Raw genomic sequence first — 18,286 nt, forward strand, 5'->3', positions numbered from 1 at the left:
TCTCATTTGCCAGGAGATACATCTGCAGACAATCTCGTTTTTCAGTCTGAGTGTTTACACATTTAGTAAGAGGGCAGGTTCTATAAAACTCCTATATCTGTATTTATTTGTTTTGCTGTCAAGTTCCCTGTAGTTTTTGTTTGTTCAGGGGCTGAGTTTGTAGCAGGTGTTTGGAACAATTAACAGAAGCAGGGAATCCAGTAGTGGGCCAAGGGTAGAAGAATATAAAACAAAAATTTGACATTTTACAAAACAAAGACCCTTAAAAAATACACTTGAGAACTGCAGACTAGAACACACCAATAGTGTCATTTAACCTATTATAATTAAACTACGAATGCATGTCTTGGCCATAAAACATTAGATGAAGTATAAAAAGATCACGTTTATGAATATACTTTATATGATTTCTTTTTAATACTAAAACCATATTCGATAGGACTTGTAAAGCTTGAAAAGTGAGACATGTATCAGATCTGTCTATGCAAATGACAGAATCAGTCCATTCTATTTGCTCCAGGTCGGGAAAATGCACATACAGAGAAAGGAACCAGGAATGCTTTGAGCATTTTTGCTATTTGCAGAAACTTATAATCAGATGGAGAGAGGCTTTTTGCTTCTGTGTGGGTGACTAAGATAGTTAATTGGAGCTATGCCAAAGAGTCGTTTTCATATCAAAGCAGTTTGGGGAAAATTATATTTATTTGGATGGTTTCACACTTTGAGTTTTGATTTCATTAAAATCAGCATGAATTTACAATTATAGATTTCCAACTTATTCCATAAGCATAAATGCCAACTCATTTATGTTCTAACAAATAACACAGGCCCAAACATTTTGCCTAGGGAAGAATAACTGGTCTCAATCCTCTGTTTTTCATGATTTTAACAAAAGAAGTTTGGGCAGTTCTTTCTACTCATAGTCAGTGACCCACTAGGTACTGGGCTTATATGCATAGGGGACATCTGGCCCCTGCCTGTAGAGGTTCCCACTTTATTTGTGAAGACAGGTATATTAAAATTTATAAAATGCCGTACAATCCTTAACAGAATTGGGTACCAGTTTCTCCCAGAAGAAGGAGTAGTACTTAATTCTGCTACTACAGTCATAGACAGTCTTATTGGAAAGTTTACATTTTAACTAAACCCCCAGGTATAAATAGAAAGAAGGTACTACATCAAAATTTTTCTTTGGGTGCTTGAATTAGCAGAATATCACTGGGTTTCCAGATTAACAGAGTATCACTGGTTACCATCACAGTGGGCTATTAAGAATATTGAGTAATCTTTATGGTGAAAGAAGTCGTCCTTTCACAGTGGTGTAGATGCCTTAGGAAAGATGAAAGTCGTTGCCCAAGAATTGGTAGGCAGGAGAGAGAAAGAGAAAGAGATACTAAGAAAGAAGCTGTATATAAAGTAACACCAAAGGGGAAAAGAGCCAAAGCTACGCAGAAAATACCCCCCAACTGGTGGTCATATGTCGAACAAAAGAGGTTAAGTGGATTAATAAAGGGTGTGGGGTTCAGGCCAATTTCGGCCTCTTCTCTCCCTGAATCCTTAAGGCTGAGAGCTCTCGCTGGCTTTCATCTTCCAGAAAGTCTAATTATCCATAAGGACCTAGCCAAGTAGTTGACTATTTTTTAAATTGGTCCAGTGTCAGATAGATATTAAATGAAAATGGCATTCACCCTTCTACCCAGGCTTACCCCCTTCTCCAATCTAAATACGCTGACTCTCCTTGGGGAGCTCACACTCCTATTCTTCATGGCAAACGACCCCAACTACCCCCTTCATTCAAGCACTGATGTCTCTCTAGACCAAGTGATGAATAGATTCACATAACAGGCCTTAGTAAGCATTGTTGACAAGAGTGTATTGCTAGCACTAAAATGTATATTCTCTCCTATCCTTTTACCTACTGTATCTTGCATTAGGTTTTCCCACTTATCAAAGACAAAATGATTGTAAAGTAAAATTCATCATCTGTGGCTATTAAGCCATCATAAATTCATAGTATTTCCAGGGGAACAGGCATATTGCTGGTTGCCTAGATATATGACATTAGGAGGAAGAAAACAGTGCTTCATAAATACTAGATATGTTTCTTTCTTGTAAGATAACCTTCTTAAGAGTATATGTCTTATCTTTAGTTTATTTGGACCATCTTTTTTATTTTTATTCCCAATATCTTTGAGCTCTGTAAATCAACTCTCTCTATATAAATTCCCTTCCAAAACTCCTCCCCATAGAACTGTATCTTGAGTTATGTTTAGCACATGATAATATATATGTGGTTGGCCATGGACAAGTAGGCATTGAACCAGGCAGTGCCATCAGTGAAAATTTATGGCTTAGTCCACAGAATGAAAAAGGTGAACATTGCTTTGTCTGGAGAAAACAAGCCAAAAGGATCTGGAATTAATTATACTGTTAATTCACAATTTGGCTAGGTCTATAATATCTGCCCATTCTAAAGGAAACAGTTCAATCAACCCTTCTTCACAGGGCACAGGAATAAGATTCAAAAGAACCTGAATATGAGTTTATCTCATATATTTCCTGGCTCTACAAACTTAAGTAACATAATCTCCTTGAGCCTTACCTTCCTTTTTTATAAATTGAGGATAATAACACTTTTCCTGCCTGCCTCATGTAGTGTTTGGAAAAACCAAATAAGGTAATGTACATGCTGGGTTATTGTGCTGGGCCAGACCACAAAGGCCAGTTCAGTTTCCAGGATTAGTGAGAAGGACCACAATGGAGACTCGGTGCAAGGTATACAAGCAAGATGAAGGAGAGATAAAGATGGGATAGGATATACTGCCCTGATGACTTCTTATTCCCATGGAATGTACATCTGAATTTTGATAGTCTTAGCAATCCAATAAAGTATCCACCAAGTCAGAAGATTCCAGAACTCACTGAATTTTAAGTCATTGATGGCTGCTGGAGCAGTAATTGGAACGGGTTATAAATGGCCAAATTGCCCAAATTTAACCTCTTGGTTCATAATCTCTTGCTGCTCCATTGTTATATAACCTACTATTTCCATGTTCAACATCTTAGACTTATTCAAAATTTTCATGTAATGAACCTGACCACATCCTATCACAGTTCTGAATTTATTTTTTTTTACATGTGATGTTGATGCAGGACAAGATGACTATCAGGTTTATATGGTTTGGATTTATAAAATACTACAATTGCCTCTAACTTATTCAAGAGCTAATTGTGGTGCTGTGGATTATCCAGGACTTCAGAATTTATTCGTTTTTCCTCTTTTGCTGCACTTTTGAAAAATTCATTATTATTCAATATATACAGAGAGACTAGATATATAATAATGGGCATAATTTATGTCGCAGAAGAGCTGAAACAAATAACACCATCATAACACCAGGCACCTAAAAATGGGCCTGGAGAGATATTTTTACTGATGTGCTATGAACTCAAAATGAAGTACTGCCATTCTCATTTCTCTCCTAGAGCTAGGTAGCCTCACAGCCCAGGAAGTCCTCTCCTCGAGATGGATGTAGATGAGGATGGATGCAGCAATAGTTTATCACAGATCACAATTCAACTGTTTTGGAACCTGAGCTCCTGTTCACTATAGAGGTGGGAGTTTTTGGAGCAGAAATAAAACATGATTTCAACACACCAACTGCTGCAGCTGTGTCAGACCTAAGCTTACAGCTTTCAAGACTCACTTTTTCTACATTCTGGCATTTAAAACAAGGTTTCGCCCTTCCTAGCTTACCTTTCATAAGGCTCCTTTTTTTTTTTTTCTGGCCAGGATCTTAGTTCCCCAACCAGGGATCAAACCCTGTCCCGGGCAGTGAAAGAAGTGAGTCCTAACCACTGCACCACCAGGGAATTCCCTTACAAGTCTCTTTAAACCTATGTTCAGATTTATCTCTCACTGACTTATGTTCTTAAACCTGGTTGTTATTATAACTCCTTTACTCAATTTATGGTAAATAAAATATGGTAAATAGAGCAAAAACATCTTTATGGCCAGGACTTGGTAATGAAAATAAAATCATGTTTGTAACTTCTAAACAAAAACATACTCAGAATCAAAACCTTAATATGATTATTGTGAGTTTTCTTTTTTTCCAGAAGAAGATAATCTTAACATTCTGTAGGAAAGTTTTCATGCCCAGTCTGATTTCTTTCAGTGAGATGATGAGGTAATCACAAACTAAAGTTTATGCTATCTCCTAAGCCACATACCACACTAGAAGACTGGGTGACAGAGTAGAAAGAATATTCCGGTGAATATTCTTTTTTTAATCTGAGACTTGGCCATGTAGCTTTGTGTAAACCACTTAGCTTTGGGGGGGGGGGGGTGTCTTATATTTCTTACTTATAGAATGGGTTTCATCATCCTTAAAGTCCCTTCCTGATAAAGTTCCTCATCTGTAAGATGGAAGTAATAACAGTAGCCATACCTAGGGTTGCAGTGAGGATTAGATGATATTCAGCACGGCTTATTTTAAGGACATTAACAAAAGTTCAGTAAATTAAATATTTCTATAATAATTTTATTATTTATCCTAGTTATTTATTGTTAAGACTGTTCTACTATGATATGAATATGCTACACAAGCATATTTACTATATATAATATAAATATGTAAGCTTTTTATAGAATAGTTAGATCTGTACAATAGTTGCAAAATATCCTGGAAATGAAGACCAAAAGATTGGAGGTAAAATATCTTAGAAGTTTAGGTTTTGATTTTTTTTTTTAATTTTATTTACTAGCTGCATTGGGTCTTCATTGCTGGGTGCAGGCTTTCTCTAGTTGTGGCAAGCAGGGGCCACTCTTTGTTACAGTGCACGGGTTTCTCACTGCGGTGGCTTCTCCTGTTGTGGAGCATGGTTTCTAAGCACACGGGCTTCAGTAGTTGTGGCACATGGGCTCAATAGTTGTGGCTCGCGGGCTCCAAAGCGCAGGCTCAGTAGTTGTGCCACAGGGGCTTAGTAGCTCCGCGGCATGTGGAATCTTCCCGGACCAGGACTCGAAACCGTGTCCCCTGCATTGGCAGGTGGACTCCAACCATTGCGCCACCAGGGAGGTCCTAGATTTTGATTTTTAAACACACAAACTTATTATTACTATTTTATGAATTCTAGAAAACAGCCAAACAAGTTTAACAGGTTTTGTGTCTGTTCCCTGTGATCTTGTTTTTTGTGTGTTTAGTATCTGATTGACGAGGACTTGGACTTGATGAACTGATATGGTCAGCATCACCAGGGAACTTCTCTTTATACAGGGAATTGATGGCCACACCTTGGCCTCAAGCATGATTAATACTCCCAATACTCTCATTCAAGCTCCACAACTTATTCAGATCCTACAGAAAGAGACACTTTGGGGAAACAGAGTATTACTTTGTTTCTGGCTGTTTTCTTTTCCAAACTTGTTTCCGAACGTTTTGGACTGAAGTATTGCAGCACGATTTGTAAAGATATTAACCTACATTAATGTTTATAGACATGGATATTAATTTGTGAATTCTTATTTACATGTGCAATTCATATATTCTCCTGTGGAGCAGAAAATTTATTTCCTCACTTTTTTAACGCTAACTCATTATCTTCCCTGGTTCCAGCCAAGGAAGTAAAAAACACTCACAAATTTCAGTTGATTGAATCTTTAATAGCAACTTAAAGTCTGAACTAAGGAAAAACTTGAAATGTTTACAAGGTAAATGTTCAAAGACTAATACCACTTTCTTGCCTAGAAAGACTTTGTAACCTACTGGGACAAGATGTATCATGTATGTCCATGAGGACATGAAATTGATTAACAAAACAATTAGATAATAATATTATTATATTAACAATCAGCCTTTATAACAATAATTATATCAAAATAGAAATTGTTTTCTAAAGGAGTTACTTCATCAGACTATATGCTTATTCTAAGGACTCTGACATAACGCACAGCATTTTGATATCTCCTCCCCTGTAATTGTGTTCCTTATTGGTTTCAATAAGAAATTTAAATAATACAGAAATTTGCCTGAAGAGTAAGTATCCAGTCTTGATTATTCATCTTCATTACAGGAATACCTACTAACAAATTTGTGCTTTTTCCAAAAATCAAACACACCCTCAAAAAATAAATATTGGCCATCTTTTAAGGATTTTGAAATAACATGTAAAATGGAATCATAGGTCCTTTTTGTAATAAACAGTCATGACATATTTTTTAATTACCAAAAAAATCACCAAAACTAACACAAAAACAATGCCAAACAAGAGGTTATGATTATACAAATAGTGAGTCCAATATGGGCAAAGGTAGGAAAGAAAGCTTTCTACCTTTGAAGGAGATGGAATGTAAGTGAGGTCTTGGGTGATGGACAGAGGTGGATAAGTATGTAATACTATAGAGTAATATGTCACAGATGATATATTTTGGATCCAGAAGAAACTCCCTGATTTTACTGATGAGGAAATTGAGAACCAAAGAGATGTTATGACTTTTTCATGGAAATCCAACGAGCTGGAGAGCAGGAATTAGTTTTACTAAGGGTTGTTCTTGGGCTCCTTTCATAATAATAGGAATAACATCTCTGTGTTCAAGCAAATCCATAGGTGGTTTGGAGTACAGAGTAGGATTTTTATTTACTGCATTATAAAACCTAACAGATTGTTTTAATATTAAATTCTATTAATAAAAGAATATTGTGTTAACATTTTAAAATGTTGTTTTCAAGTTTAAAATATGTTACATGCCTTTCAAGCTAAAAAAGAGCCTTTCATATTTTATTAATTTCTAGATAATTATGAGTCCACTCATGACAATTGGTGGAATGACTAATGTGATACCAGATCGCCGCGGTGGGAAATGTTCAGCGTATACAGATAAGGCGTTGTCTGGATATACAGTCTGATTACCTTTACAAAGAGGGGAACAAAAAAGGTTACAAGAGGCCAAATTTCTCTAGGTGGAAATTATTTTTCTTATAGCCATCAGCACACTTAAGAAATTCACATCTTACTGCAAAGATAAAGTTGAAACTCTGAAAGCTGCTGTGATTACTATAAAGAAGTCCCAGTGTTGAAGTAGAGGGAGCCTTTCACAGGAAAAATAATTTCCTCTGCCCGTGTTATGAAGGGGTTAATTATGAGACCTGAGATAGGGTGTTGGCACATCTAGGTACTTCATCAAGCCATGGAGTCGGGAAACAAGGGAGAACAGATGACGGTGTGAGGATAATAACGATGGCAAGTAATGATTTCCCTAGAGGTGAACTGATCTATGGCCACAAGCAAAGAAAAAAAGGCTAGAAAGTACCATAACATTACCTTGGAGTACTTAACAGACTCAAAAGCAGTAACCCTGTGTCAAAAAAGGCCCATCAGCCTGCTCATTTTAGGTAAAAGAGTTATGCCGAAGTACAAGAGGGGAATGCAAAATTCACAGACGAAATTAAACAGCTGAAAGGTATGATTTAACAATGCTCAAAACTCAATAAGCCAAAGATAAACAGCAAATTAGATGACTCAATGTCAGGAGGAAAAAACATCTTCCATCGATCCCATCGTCAAAAATTAATCTGCCTGAGAATGCCCTCTGCTCCAATCCCCGAGCTGATGAAGAGTGGACAAAGAGAGTAAAACCTATGTACGAACGCTTCACCTCCAGGCTAGACCCTGATTACAATCTCCTGTGAGACATTTCAGCATGAAGCGCCTCTCATGTTGGGACTACAAAATTAAATTGCGATCAATACTTTACAAAAATAATTGGGGAAAAATGTTCAGAAGTCAGAGCTGCACTGTGTGGCCACAAACATATGAAAGTTATTTTTTTTCTACCTTTCTGGGGGTTATTCTTCAGGATAGATCAGTTCAAAGGTGTCTCTTGACAATAGTGTTCTTGGAATGGTTTCGCTCACCTTGTTAGGGAATTTTAAAAGCAGAGGAGCATTTACAGCTTACCAAGAATGGGAGCTTATTGTTGTACTCTGCGCTCTTTTCTTTGGAGTGCTAATCTCAGCCTGTAAATTCTTGTCTCCTCTCCCTTTGATGTTCATTTAAATTCCTTTGCAAATTAATTTTCATCATTAAAACAGAAATGATGAAAAAATGTTATATTCCAATGAAATTAAACACACACACACACACACACACAAAGATGTAGTAGATTTTGAAAACTTTCCTTAAGACTGGATTCCGAATTCCTCACTACATTTAAATGTTGAACTCTGTAGTTAAATTTAGGTTAAAATGTATTGAATCAAACTCTTTCCTGCCTTGAGCGATACTTAGCATTCAGCTTTTCCTTCTTATCTCCCTCTGAATGAGTTCTTATTTTTGGCAAAGATTTACTTTTTAACCCATAAAAAGAGGGGGAAGTGGAAAGTGTAAATGCCAATGTAAAATTCTTGCATTTTCAATAAGTGGTCATTTTGGGTTTTGTTAGACAGTGAGTTCAAAATATTGTACTTTTATAATTGCTTTTTTGGAATCTACATAGGCTTTCCTGGGTTTTTATTTGTGGTATGACCCTCTGACAAGACAGACTACTGATTTTCCTCACATGAATCATTTGTTATAACCTGAATCACACAAACAGGGAAAAAAAGCAACTGCATTAAGAATACACAGTAAGAACCACACTAAAGTAGGTGGTACATGGCTAGCTCAAGGGGAGTACCCAAAGAGAAGTAATCAATGGCTTCTGTCGTCCTGGGGGAGCGGGAGATATTGAATGGTGTCCTATAGGGCATCAGACTGGGGGAAGGAATTGAAAGTGTACTTATTAAGTGTGAAAATGACAGCACCTTAGACTAGATTGCAAACACCTGAGAAGATATGACTACCATTTAAAGTGACCTTCACCAAGGAAATGACAGCACCCTCAAGAACAGGGGGCACCCCCAAATGAAACAGACAACTTGTGTCTCATGACTTACTATGATAAATTTCAAATTTCAAATCTGTTACTTTCCACAACGCTTTATGCTCTTGAACAACACTGATACTGTTATTCTTTTTTTAAAAAATTTATTTTTGGCTGCGTTGGGTCTTTGGTGTTGTGTTCGGGCTTTCTCTAGTTGCGGCGAGCATGGGCTACTCTTCTCTGTGGTGCGTGGGCTTCTCATCGCAGTGGCTTCTCTTGTTGCGGAGCATGGGCTCTAGGCACACGGGCTTCAGTAGTTGTGGCTCTCGGGCTTAGTTGCTCCAAAGCATGTGGGATCTTCCTGGACCAGGGCTTGAACTGGTGTCACCTGCTTTGGCAGGCGGATTCTTAACCACTGCGCCACCAGGGAAGTCCCCACACTGTTATTCTGATCAGAAAGATAGAATGCAATGTGATTTTAAGATTCACTGGAGGTGAACATAACAGAGATGAGAAAAAAAATAAGCAGCAGGATCAGGAGGGAGAGGAAAGAGAGACATGGAACCTTCCCTTAGACAACCTATGGCCCAACATACTGTGCCCTCCACACACCACACACACAAAATACACTTTATGCTCACTCAGAAATATATTTTCTGGAACATGCTTCACAATTGGAACTGCCTAACACTGACTCAACTCCTCAAGTCTCAGTTCAGACATCTGCTTTTCTAGAAAAATCTCCCTGAATCTCCCCAACTCCATAATTAGGCATCCTGATCCTATGTATACAATTATTGTGGCATTTCTACATTAAAATTAATTTTTCTTCCCTACTAGATGGTGATGTTTCTGACAGACTGGTTTGTCTTTTATTCATCTTTGCACACTCAGACATTTTTTCCAAAGTAAATAACCCAATTTCTTTTTAACATTCTTTCTCTGATTTAGTTTTCCACGGGACTTTTCAACTTGAAGTTTGGATTTCTCATCTCTAAAATGAAAGAGTTGGACTAAATAAACTGTCTCGAAGGTCCCTTCAGGGACTAAAATTTCAGGCAATACAAATGATTGAATATTTTGCTAAAAAGCTCATCACAAAGACTGCCCTGGCTATACTCAATTCTACATGGCACGAAAGAAAAGACTCTTTAAAAAAATTACTGTTCTTGTTTGCGTTCTATACGACACCACCTCACCCTTGGCTCTAGCAATGGTTCCTCACCAGAGACATCACATATTGTCGTACCACATGAAATTGCTGATATTTGCTTATTTTGACATATGCAAGTATTAATTTTAGGTAGATCAAACTTATATCTGACTATTCAGAGAATGATGGCAGGGATCTGTAATAAAGCTTGAGTGAGATCAATCTGAGTCCCTTCTCAGAACTGCATAGTGAAACAAACCAAGAACCAGGCAGTTGGCAGGATGTGGAAGCTGCACATAAACTGAAGAGGTGGAAGCAGAGGATAGGTCATAATGGAGAAGGTGGCATCTAGAGATGTAGAGTGATGGTAACCTGAAATTGTAAGGAAACAGAGTCCATTTGTTAGCAGAAAGCATGAGGTAAGGAAAAGAGATACACAACAGAAAGATGAAATAGCGAAAGGCAAATGGGATAGATAGAAACTGGGCCAGGTAAATACTGGAGTTCTTCAGTATATACACATGAATGCCAGCTACCACAGTCCCACTGCCACCTTGGAGCCATTGGCAGTTCAAATGATCCTCACTGTAGTGTGGTTTTACTTTTCTTCTCTCAAGATACCCATCTTCCTATGAGCCTCTGAAAGTCGGTGTTCCTAGAAGCAAACATTATAACTTGAAGCCAGATAAATAAAACAAATATTAAAACACAATAACAGGCAAGGCTTTAAAGGCTTTGTAATGATGACAAGTCAACAAGTGTGTATCGCATGCCTGGCCCTTTATATATTATTTATTTCCCTAAAGGCAGCTCTGGGAGGTAAGGAATCCTGGTCCCACTCTACAGATGAGGAAACTGGCACTCAGGAAGAATGGAAGCATTTGTCCAAGGGCACACCTCATAGATGGTAGAGCTGAATTCAAACCCAGCTCTATTCTTCCAGAGTCTGAACTCTTCCCACTGTGGCACACTGCCTGCTCAACCCCTGAAATAAAAAGTGATGCTAGAATTAGAAAAGTTTACTCTGAGTCTCTTTGTGTAAGTCATACACAAGTTACCCACCCAACTAGAAACATCTGAAAGACTTCCCAGTTTACCCTTGGTTCTGGCATTATCAGCAGAGCTATTTTGATTCATGTATTTCCTACTAAATCAAATGTTTGCAACAGCCTTAGGCCTCCAGGTAGGAAATACAGCTTCTGTAGTGCTCAATGTCTACTGGCTTTGGATTAATGCTCTGCAGAGAAGCACAACCTAAATGACTTTATTTTGTCCTAAAAATCAGGACTACTTGTGAATCGCCATGGGAATGTCACCATCTGACTGAAACAAACGAATGAGTTTGATATGGGATATTTATGCTAATTAGATAGTGACAGAGTATAGCTCTACAAGTATAATTCTGTTATCTTCATTAAAATTAGTGTTACATATGTACAGGATATACCAACAAGCATGACAGAAAAGATCTTGCTCTCATGGAATATATAATTTAGTGAGGGAAATAGATTTTAAAAAAGGAAGAAGAAATAAATGCAATCACTTTAAATAGTTTTAGCTTTCATAAGTAAAATGTTTCAAAAACAAATGAGCTAGAGTAAAATAGAGAGAAAGGGCTATATCAGAGGTATCACAGAAATCTTCTCATTATATTTGATTAGGGCCTGAATAATGAGCAGACGCAAACCACATAAATGTTAGAGAAAAAAAAAAATCTCAGGCAAAGAGAATAGTAAGTGCATAGTCTCCCAGGCAGAGGCAACCCTGGCATGTTATCAGCACAGAAAGAAGAGCCGTGTGGTTTGAATGATATAAGTGAAGGGAAGAGTCAGAGAAGATGAGATCGCAGGCAGATGAGGTAGAAACTGAGAGGGCACATAAGAAATTTGGATTTTACTCTAAGTAAAAATATGGAAATGCTGAAGAATTTTAAGCATGGAAATGACCTGAGGGCACATAAATGCTAGATGATCACCATAGGAAGACTATCTGCATTTACTTACGTTCTTCTATGTTATAGACCTCAGCGTAGCATCCATCACTTTGTTCAGTGCATCACCGCCCAGTGTCTGGTCCTTAGACTTGTAGGACAAAACCTGATTTTTTTCTATCACATGAAATGTAAATGTATCTCTTAGGGTTAAACAGCCCCGACTGTAATCAAGGGCTTAAGGATCTAGGTGCAAAACCAAAATGTCCATATACTGATCTTTAAGAAGTCACCGGAGAGTACAAAAAATCTCCAAGTTCTTTTGCTACAATCCGCAGCATTTCTCTCCACTTTGCTAATGGATCTGGAATAGTGCGAGTCCGCTGACTAAAACCCTGCTCAGAGCACTCTCCCTCGGGATGAGCCCAATTGCCCGGGTTGCCTATGCCACGTTCCCAGGATTAGGGATATGTTTTCTATGGGGAAACAATCTTTCTTTGGATCTCATGTATGCAGTCAGATAATCATGAAGTGTATGGGCCTGGGAGCCATTCTGTCTCTTTTCCATGACTTTGCATATCTATTCTCAAGTTACGTATTTATCTTTCAGTGTAACAAGTTTCATTCACATCTAGATTCTTGGGGATTCATCCCCCTGTAGACTCCAAAAAAATGACAGCATTTGGAACAAGGGGAATGCAAAGGTAAGCCAAATAATCGATTAAATGCATGTAGAGATTCCTGACTCCCAAAGAGTAGGCATGCTCACTAATGGAAGTTACGGCACTTTTGGAAGTGGTTGACAGCGCGACTTTCATCCCCTTAGGAATCTGTTCTCTCAGACTCTGACTCTCTCAGCCCTGCCTCAACTATCAATATTTTATTATGTCGATTACAGTCAACAGGCTTGGCCCCGACTCATCCTAGACCTAGGAGCACACATCAGCTCAAGGAAGCCATTCTTGATATGCCTTCTTCCTCACTGTGATCTCTTTCCACATGAAACCCCCTGTGAGGCCTGTTGCTTTCATCATGGTCCAGGTTTGCTCTGACCTCAAACCTCACGATGGGAACTCCTAGAATGTTAGATTGGGAACCACCTTGTGAATTGCATGGCCCTCCGTCAATATCTGCAGATGCAGAACTGAGGCCCTGAAAGGTTAAACAACTTGCTCAGTGGGAAACTCAGGTCATGGCAGAGACAGAGCTAACACTCAGGCCTCCAGATACCCAGTTGAATATCCTTTCCATTAAATCTTACCAACGTTACCTGTTCTCTCGGGGCCTTGCCAGGTGCCTGTAATATCAATTTATTTAAGTTGGGGGTTTATAACTAATAATAACTTGATATGTTATTTCTCTTAGATAATACCTTTGCTTAATGGAAAGACAGATTCAGGGGACATGGTGGGTTAAAGAGACAATAGTTTGAGACAAGAGGTACTAGGTATTTCAGACTCTTCTGTGTGAAATACTCTGACCCACAGCCTGGGCTGAAGAGCCGGCCCAGTGCAGACCCCATAAGCCAGAACTGATTGAGTCAGTGTTGGCCACGCAACCCAAGTGGGTTAGGAACTAATGATAAAGACTGGCATTTTAAAAAATGAGCAACTAAAATTATTCTTTTTAGGACTTTGTAAGGGGAAGTACAGAGAGAGCCAGAGTGAGCAGTGAGGCCTAAAACTAAAAATAAGCAACGAGAGAGTTCCTAGAGGTCATGAAAAGCTGAAGTTATGAGGGAAATGAGTATGGTGAAGAACTATGAGTAAGGTGCAGAAGTAGAAAGTATCAGTAGGCAGAGGACATAAGTACATATATTTATATAAATACACACGAAAGAACGACCTATTCGATAATGACACAGAGAGAAGCAAATATGCAGAACCTTAATCATCACTCCCTGGGAGGAAGAGTGGATGAGTCACAAACACTTGCTCTGGGAGTGCTGGAGATGGTTGTGGGCATATCCGGTTACTAAACTCTATTTCTCTCTGAGTCCTGACTGTCAGGCCATATAACTGAACGGCTATGGCAGGATTTTCATGAAATTTCTGTTTCCTTATTTCCAAGTATATCATTTTAATGTGGCAAAACATACATACCTCAGATGAATTTCTATTCTTTCTATGAAAACAGCCCAATGAAAATTTAAGAGAATGAGTCCATCTCAGTGCTGTATGCACATCACCCTCATTTATGTAGTAGGTGAGCTTTTTTGAGGAAGTCCAGTGACGCTTGCCATGGCTTCTGTCTATCTCAGTCCATATCAAGGGATCAGACTTGAATGGACTTTGTGTCTTGCCTTGTGATGTCATACAAAGATTTCATATTTTCGGGCATCAATGAAAATATATAAACAAGTATTTATTTTCAGAGAGGAAAAGAGGTCATTGTAAAAGACTGGGAAATAATTTGAAATAATCAACGTTTTGCTGTTTAAAGATGCTTTGACATTGTTTTATTGCTCAAAGGTATTACAGTGAATCAAAAATTCAATGGGAAAAACACCATTCATATTAAATGACAACATTGCTATCTTTTCCAACTCAGCAACATGTCGGGATCTAAAATTTTAAAAATTTGATTGATGGCTGTTTTTACTAAATAGACCTATTGTTCTCCAGAAATGAGATTATCCTCTGAAAACTATGCTTACTGGCATTTCTTGTTGCTCCCAAGTACAGATTAATTACAAGCCCTCCCATCAGCCATGTCCACATCCTTTACCATGTACGTTCTTGGTATACACATCTATGCCTACTTTCCAGATGCGGAAGATGAAAGTAGTCAGAGGGAAAAGCAGAACTAGCAGTTTAAAGTTATAGTCATTATTTTAGCTGTATGCTGATAAAGCTGTATGTAGATTATTCTTTTTTAAAAAACAAACTTTGACCTGAAATGAAGACAATTCTTGAAATCCAGGTAGCTTTAATTGTTTCTAAATAAAAATTCAGAGTGACATAAATACCGAATGGCTCCTGGGCAATGTGTCACTTCAGGTTAAATACGTTTTGCCCCGGAGGCTGCAGTTCATAGGGTATAGACAACAAGAGGAATGAAATTGGTGATCCCAGCTAGTCCAGAGTGGATATTAACATATATCACCTGTCTCCAAATATGACCCTATTTTCACCATCAGTGTTTCTGTCCCCAGGAAATCATTGCTAGTCAGAGAAAAGGAAGACGGGGGAGAGATGTGAGGGTCCTGTAGTGATGAAAAGGGCACATCAATAAGACTGAAAAACTGGAAGTTTGTCCTAATCTATTCTTTGCATTCTCTCTTTTTTAAGAACAAGGAAGAAGACATAGCATCTCCTTTCTTAGCCTAAAGGGAGCATAAAGAACAACGTCCTCTAGGAATGCTAGGACATTTCCATTTTCCCTCTTTAGTATTTCTGATATTTTGTTACTAGAGAGGGAAAAAAATTGCATATATGATATTTCTAAAGTTTATACAATCAGTGCTTACTTATTATTGCCAAATTTCGCTCCTCTACTTCTAATCCTTTAGGAGCCAAACAAAATCTATGTTTCTGTACTATTAAGTATAGTATGAAAAGGCAAAGTCATGGGCATTAGCCCCATAGGGGCCAGTTAGCTGGACTGAAATTCAAGGCCACAGAATATATATCTAACTTTGCTGCTGGCGGTTAATTATATCAATGACCATCAGGAGGAATAGAAAAGCGCCTTCTCAGTACCTATTTTAACTTTGCCTAACACTTTCAGCGTGGTTGTTATCATTGTCAAAAAAAAAAGTTGGAAGTAATTTTAAAATCATATCAATGTTAAATGCAGACATATTTCTGGGCTGCTATACATACATGACATCTGTAAAATACAACCAGGTGTCTCTTTTGTAGATGGAATTTTAGTATTTTATTTATCTAAAGCTAAGACCAAATAGTCCACTTTAGCCTCATAGTTCATACTGTGGTTTTTCTCATTGTAGCATTTTCCACTACAAAAAAAAAAATTTATAACTACTGTATTAAATAATCGTGAGAGTTTTAAAAATTCCTAACAATTGTTTTCACTTCTCCTTTCTAAATCATGTCATGGTTAAATATTCATTTTTAACTTTTCTTAACTAAAGACTTCATTTTTAGAAACAGGAAGAAATACCTAAGTCTTAGTTTTATCTTCCTCTTTGGTATAATTTTCATTGCTTTTGCATAATAAGATATAAAATGATTTTACGGTGTTACAGAAAAACTAGAGTTTCAGGGTTAAGCAAAATTATCATTAAAATATCAACATCATAGGAAAAATGCCATGATATTCATAGGGAAATGTTTAATATATGTTTTAAAAGTACATATTGGAAATGGAAAACCAAGCTTTGCATATTGATAAGGTGATGAGTGGCAATACCAACTGTTGAATCAACTGAGTAAAGATAAACATGACACAATATTGCAATGTGTGAAAACATAGCTTTCTATTTCATCTGTAACTATTTTTGTAAACATTTAAAAATTGTTTGCTAATTACTATTTGGTGAAGCCATCGACAATAGTCTGTGAAAGGTTATGAGAAAAAAGTATCTTCCTTCCTTTCTTCCTTCTTTCTTTCTTTCCTTCCTTCTCCCCCCCCCCTTTTTTTTTCCTTTCCTTCCCTCCTTCCTCCCTTCAATGTTTAAATATGGTTAGACCCCACGTCATACCTGCAGACTAAAGCAGAAAATTCTGGAAGAATGAGAGAAGACCACTGCAAGTTGATAGAGCCTGCTGATTGCTCTGGAAGTCAGCAAGAAGCCAGGAGTATCCAAGTTTCCTTAAGGTTCATGTGAGAAAATAATAACTAACACTTATTGAGGACATATTATGTGCCCACACTGTTCTAAGCTCTTTCCATAGAGTATCCCATTTAATCTTCATAGAACTTCACTTTCTATAATTGAAGAAACTGAGGCTCAAGAGAAGTATATTAACTTGTTCAGAAGTTTAGACAGATAACGGTTATTATAGAGTCAAGATTCATTTCTTTATACTGTCTCCTTTGTGATCAGGCTTGAACACAAAGTTCTGAATCATCCCTACCTAAGTGTTTCCAAGTTGAGAATTCTGGAGAGAGGATACACAACCTGAAGCAGTGAATTTCATTCCTGCTCCTCTAAAGTTTATTTCAGGCATGAGAGACACAGTCAACAAAATTGACTGGAGAAGATAATGTGATCCTGTAGACAGATAACATAATGGGAGCACACTCAGACATGGATGTATATATATTTAAGAATCAGTATGTAAGGTTCACCGTCTGTCTGGTTTACCCACTCTGAATCCATGGATGTTGACAATGGTTGTCAATTGGAGTCCAACCTGTTTATACACCTAACTCAAAAAATACCTAATGAGGTTCTTTAGCCAGTCAATTGTGAATGACTAAAAGCTACACTATGAAACAAACTGTAAGGTTTCCCAAACTCTTCATGTGAGTGAATGTCTAAGACTATGCCTGATTTATTTTATTTTTTAAGCACTTATTGGAATATAATTGCTTTACACTCTTATAACTGTTTTTGAGGTACACCAAAGTGAATCAGCTGTATTTATACATATATCCCCATATCCCCTCCCTCCCACAACTCCCTCCTACCCTCCCTGTCCTGGCCCTCTAAGGCATCACCCATCACCCATCATCAAGTTGATCTCCCTTTGTTATTCAGCAACTTCCCACTAGCTATCTATTTTACAGTTGGTAGCATATATATGTCTATGCTACTCCCTCACTTTGTCCCAGCTTCCCCTTCATCCCCTCCCCCAAGCCTGTGTCCTCAAGTCTGTTCTCTGCATCTGCATCTTTATTCTTGCCCTGTCACTGGGTTCACCAGTACCATTTTTTTTTAATGTTCAGAATCATTAAATCCAAGATTGATGGCAACATGATAAGAGTGGTAATAGGAGGAGAGATGTGTAAAAGAGAGAAGAAAAAGAGAAAGAAAACAGAGCAAGGCAAAAAATATATAAATGTATGGTAACCACATAGGAATTCCATTGCTTGTATACTCATGGCACTTCTTTCTTCCACATGGAAGTAGGAAGAAGGGCCACAATAATTAATTAAGTTGTATGTCATTATTAATTCTGTCTTAAGGCAATGAAAGAACCTGGCAATATTATGTTATTTTAAACAATCACCCTAAAGCGTTAATCGACATGTCCTGTGAAAGGAACAATGATGTTTAGCCAAATAGTTTTTAAAAAGCAGACAACAAAAAATAGCTTCACTAATTCATATTAACTCAAGTCCTATGGTTAATGAGGAAAATGGAGTGCTCTCAGAGGGAATAAAAGCACAGAGCAGCAGCATCAAGAATCTGTAAACCACTGCTGGCAAA

This window comes from Hippopotamus amphibius, chromosome 12, assembly GCF_030028045.1.
Source record: "Hippopotamus amphibius kiboko isolate mHipAmp2 chromosome 12, mHipAmp2.hap2, whole genome shotgun sequence".
Taxonomy (NCBI): Eukaryota; Metazoa; Chordata; class Mammalia; order Artiodactyla; family Hippopotamidae; genus Hippopotamus; species Hippopotamus amphibius.